Source organism: Sapajus apella, unplaced genomic scaffold (assembly GCF_009761245.1).
Source record: "Sapajus apella isolate SASKATOON/1434 unplaced genomic scaffold, GSC_monkey_1.0 scaffold63, whole genome shotgun sequence".
Lineage (NCBI taxonomy): Eukaryota > Metazoa > Chordata > Mammalia > Primates > Cebidae > Sapajus > Sapajus apella.
This window is the reverse complement of record NW_022437003.1, coordinates 1,035,221-1,040,996: the sequence shown is the minus strand read 5'-3', so window position 1 is coordinate 1,040,996 and position 5,776 is coordinate 1,035,221. Positions and strand designations below refer to the sequence as shown.

General features: G+C 37.3%; 1 pseudogene; it reads left to right on the top strand.

Moving 5' to 3' along the window:
• Window positions 1–1,357: 1,357 nt before the first annotated feature.
• Window positions 1,358–2,715, top strand: LOC116529796 (annotated as a pseudogene).
• Window positions 2,716–5,776: the final 3,061 nt, after the last annotated feature.

Genomic DNA, 5,776 nt, shown 5'->3' with positions numbered 1-5,776 from the left:
CTCCAAAGAAATCAGCAGTTTACAAATGAATAGCTGATTTTAAGAGAATGACAATGTTGAAGCTCATAGCAGCAGACCATCCACATCAATTTGCAAGGAACAATTTATCTTGTTTGTGCGCTAATTAAAGAGGGCCAACATTTAACAGCAGAAACAATAGTCAACACCATAGACTTTTCAGTTGGTTCAGTTTGCACAATTCTAATTGAAAAATTAAAGTTGAGCAATATTAAAGTTGCCAAAAGCATTGCCCCTCCCATCAGCTACAGACAAGAGCACAGATTTAAACAGAAATTTTAAACAAACGGGATCAAGATCCTGAAGTAGCATTTTTTGAAGAATTATAACAGAAGATGAAATATGGCTTTACCACTACATTCCTGAAGACCAAGCACAATCTAAGTAATGGCTACCAATTAGAGATGGAAGTGGTCCAGTCAAGAACTAATTTCATGGCAACAAGTTTTTGGGACACTCAAGGGATTTTTCTTGTTGATTTTCTGGAGGGCCAAAGAACAATAACATCATATTATGAGAGTGTTTTTGAGAAAGTCAGCCAAAGCTTTAGCAGAAAAATTCCAGGGAGAGCTTTACCAGAGAATCCTCCTCCACCACAACAATGCTCCTGCCAATTCCGCTCATCAAACAAGGACACTTTTGCAAGAGTTTCGATGGGAAATCTCTAGGTATTGACCTTATAGTTCTGATTTGGCTCCTTCTAGTTTTTTTTTTTTTTTTCTTTTTTTTTGCGTGTCTCCAAATCTGAAAAAATATTTAGGGGGTACTTAATTTCTTCAGTTAATAATGTATTTTAAGATGTAGAAAAGGCCTTCGATAAAACTCAGCATTCCTTCATGTTAAAAACTCTCAATAAACTAACTATTGAAGGAACGGACCTCAAAATAAGAGCCACATATGACAAATCCACACCCAATATCATACTGATTGGAGAAAAGCTGGAAGCAAGCCCCTTAACAACCAGCACAAGACAAAGATGCCCTCTCTCACCACTCCTATATAACATAGTATTGGAAGTTCTGGCCACAGCAATCAGGCAAGAGAAAGAAATAAAGGGTATTCAAATAGGAAGAGAAGTGAAAGTATCTTTGTTTGTAGATGATGTGATCCCAAATCTAGAAAACCCCACCGTCTGAGCCCAAAAGCTTCTTAGGCTGATAAGCAACTTCAGCAAAGTCTAAAGATACAAAATCATCCTGCAGAAATCACTAGCATTCCTATATACCAACAACAGACATGCAGAGAACCAAATCATGAATGGCCTCCCATTCACAATTGCTACAAAAAGAATAAAACATCCCGCTGCACTGATTTACGCGATTTCCGCATCTGGCTCTGGATGCTTCCAGTCTTAGCTGGGTCCATCTGGCAGGATGCACTACAGACCTCCACATGTTGGACAGTAGGATTCAGCAGAGAAGGAGTCCCACATCTTCCTTTCATATATCCTCCTTTCCCAGCTGCTCTTCCACCTCCCACTGTCCCTGTGTCTACTTTACTGCTCAATCCTCCCAAAAAGCCATTAGAAGGAAATGCCAAGCACTGAAATTTTGTCAAGAATTGAAGGCTCTTGGAACAGAGAGATTTAATGATTAAAAAGAACCAGCCCCCTAGCAAGGCGCCTAAGTTGCACTCTGAAACTTCAAAGAAAGGGGAAACTCCTAGGGTGGATGCCACTTGAAAGACCCCTCCCTTCCCCCAGAAAAAGAAGACCACTGCCTCCAGCAATGGGTCAGGACAGAGCCTGGGCAAGGAAGCCACAGTGTCTTGGCTGACCCGTGCCCCTTCAAAGAAGGCTGATTCTGTTGCTACTGAAGTAGATTTTCTGGGGGAGTTCCAGAGTGCCCTTCCAAAGATTAATAGCCACCCAACCCACTCCCAGAAAAAGTGCTCCCAGTAGAAATCCTCTAAGAAGAACTATCCTCAGAAGAATGCCCCATAGAACTCCACCCAAGCTTATTCAGAGAATATATACTCCAGAGCATCCCAGGAGTTGCCAAGGAAGACGGTGACATTGACTCTGAGGTGGTGGGCACAGGACTCAGGGGCATGTTAGTTCCTTGGCTCAAGGTAGCACTGTCAACTACAATGGAGATGTGATTTATGACAAGTACATCCTTCCTCCCACCACACTGTGGATTACTGGATCAAATGGAGTGGTATCCAGAAGCAGCACAGGTGCATGCCACACCCTTCGAGATTACCCAAGGACAGATATTGAAGATACTCACAGGGAAGGTAGTGGTGGGGCATGTCATCCACAATGACTTCAGAGCCCTTCGGTACTTTCACCCCAAGTCCCTCACCTGTGACATCTCCCATATCCCTACCCCTCAACCGGAAGGATCCCATATCCTCCCGCCTGATTGTCCAGAGAATGCCTCCATGTCTCTGAAGCATCTCACCAAAAAGCTGTTAAACCAGAATATCCAGGTTAGGAAGAGAGTATATTCCTCTGTGGAAGATGCCCAAGCCACCATGGAGTGGTACAAGTTGGTTGAAGTTCAGTGGGAAGAGCACCTATCCAGAATGCCCCTAAAGGCTAGAGGCAGGCGGGATGCTGGTGATGTGGGGAGGCAGAGGCAGCGCCCAGGAGAAACAGGGCAGCGGACCAATGACAACTCCACCAGCTCCTCATCTTTGGAAGCTAGAATCACAAAGAGCAAGAGGGTCTACCCCAGACTTAATAGCCATTGAAATTTCACCTCAGGTGTTGTGTCCTGTGTCTAGTTAAGTGTCCCACAGAAGGGGGAAGGCTTCACGTCAGAACCCAGTCCTATACTGTTTATTTCTTCAGTGGTGCTAGCCACAGGTGTCCCCAGCGCTCTCTGCCAGTCAACATTTTTAACTTTCAAGGGGCAGGACATACTAGAAAATGTAGTTTCCCAAACTGCCTTATCACTTGGGTGGACATATGTCTCTTTATATGCCTTTTGGTCTTGAATAATTAACAACAAAAGTAATTGCAACAAAGGAAAAAAATTCACAAATGGGATCGAATTAAGCTAAAGGGCTTCTGCACAGCAAAATAAACTATCAGCAGAGCTAACAGACAACCTCCAAAATGGGAGAAAATTTTTGCAATCTATCCATCTGACAAAGTTCTAACATCCAGAATCTACAAGGTCAAAGGACATGAACAGACACTTCTCAAAAGAAGATATTCCAGGAGGCTGAGGCAGGAGAATTGCCTGAACCCAGGAGGCGGAGGTTGCGGTGAGCCGAGATTGCGCCATTGCACTCCAGCCTGGGTAACAAGAGCGAAGCTCCGTCTCAAAAAAAAAAAAAATTTTCATGTGGCCAAAAACCATATGAGAAAAAGCTCAACAACACTGATCAATAGAGAGATGCAAATCAAAATCACAATGAAATACCATCCCACACGAGTCAGAATGGTGATTACGAAAAAGTCCAGAAACAGCAGATGCTGGTAAAGATGCAGAGAAGATGAAATGCTTTTGTACTGTTGGTGGGAATGCAAATTAATTCAACTATTGTGGAAGATGGTGTGGCAATTCCTTAAAGATCTAGAAGCAGAAATATCATTTAACCCAACAATCCCATTACTACGTGTATACCCAAAGGAATATAAATCATTCTGTTATAAAGATACATGCACATGTATGTTCATTGCAGCACCATTCACAATAGCAAACACATTTCATCAATCTGAAAGCCCATCAATGATAGACTGGGTAAAGAAAATGTGCTACTTACACACAATGGAGTACTATGCAGCTATCAAAAGAAATGAGATCATGTCCTTTGCAGAAACCTGGATGGAGGTGGAAGATTTATCCTCAGCAAACTAACACAGTGTTCATTTTTCTATTAAGCTTTTTCTTTAATATTTGTAACATACAGTAATATTTTTTGTGTCTAGTGATTATTGATCTCCCTTGTATATTACAAATGTCTTCTGTAGCTCATTTTTTAACTTCATGTTTTTTTGGTTTTTTTAGCAGAAGCTTTTAAACTTTATAAAACATAAAATTTTGTCTTTGTTTATAACTTCTTGACCTGTCTTAAAAAATCTTTTCCACCCTGTGGCCATAAATATATCAAATATATTTTATTCTAATATTTTGAAGGCTTAAGATGTTAATGTATATTATATAATGTATGTTTAGGACTTTTATAAATTTTATAAAATTGATCATTTGTCTTTCTTTATAACTTCTTACCTGAGGTACTGGTTTAAGAAATTATTTCCTATCCTGTGGTCATAAATACATTTACTACATCTTATTCTAACAGTTTGAATGCTTAAGACTTTAATGCATATCTAGGACTTTTTCAAATGTTATAAATGCATTAATTTATATCAATTGAATTTTATAAATGGCATTACATTTATTTGTAAATATTATAAATTAAATATTACATATTAATGTACTTTACATTAAATAATATATTTTTGAACATTTGGAATTTTAATGTACCTTAAAGTATTCAATGTATATTTAGAACACATACATTTTATACAATTTTTTCTTCCTTTATAAGTTCTGAAGGTGTCTGGTTTAAGAGAGCCTTTCATATCCTGTGGTTATGATATTTCACTACATTTTATTCTAATTTCTAAGTTATTTTATTTTAGTTTTTGGAATAAAAAATCAAACAGATCAAACTCAGTTTTTGAAATGGCTATGGTCCCATGCAGGCTTGGGTCCAGCTAAGGGCTCTCTAGCTGCCCTATTTATTCTGAGACAAAAGTATTTATGTAGATGTATTAGTAGATGGCCCTGGCACAATATTAGGGCAGAAATACTTACCATGCTGCTCTATTTAAAAGGAATGCTTCTAGAGTTTCCATTAAATACCACACCATAGTTTCCTGAACATCTTCTAGTCCTAATTTGCATAAGATTTTATCATAAATACATGCTGAATTTTATTGATTACTGCTTATTCTACAACTGTAGAAAATTATTATGTTTTTCTTTATTCTGTAAATGTGGTGGGTTAGATTTATAGATTTTTGTGAATGGGAGCCAGTCTCCTATTCCTAGAATAAGTCCCATTTTACTTCTTATTTATTCATTTATTTTAAACATCTGTATTTTGCTGCTAATACTTTATGATTTTTACATGTACATTCATACATACAATTTGATTATAATCTTATTTTCATGTATTGTAATTAAATATCATTAAGTTTATACTAACCTAATAAAATTAGCTGTAATCTCTTCATATTTTCCTTTATATCTGCATATTAAAGAAACTATCAATTTATCAAAATTCCAGCAAAATTCACTTAGAAAACATTCTGAACAAGGTCCTTTCTTTTAATGGGGAAGATTTTTGACTGAGAAATTAGTTTTTTCACTTCTAATTGCTTCATTCAGAAATTTAAAACTTTCTTCTTCAGTTAGTTCTGGTAATGTATATGTTTATTTTTTAAGTGACCATGTATTGAAGCTTTCAAATTTGTTCATAAGTTTATGTTATGTGTTTCTAGTACTCTCATGATTTGTATACTCTCTTTCCTCATCTAATTCAACTCTTTTCAGTCAGGAAAGACAAATCCTGGCTAGACTTCTCATAAAGTCATTTTTCCATCTAATCAATCATTGAATCATCAGATATGCATTGATCTTGAAAGGTACAGAGAAAACAACTAATATAACCCTCCAAGCCCAGGAATCAAAATTTGATTGAGTTTCAGTAAAGTTTGATCACAATCTATGTATTATCTACTTGCATAATATTGTATAAATATAAGCTTATATAAACAAACATTTCAATAAATATT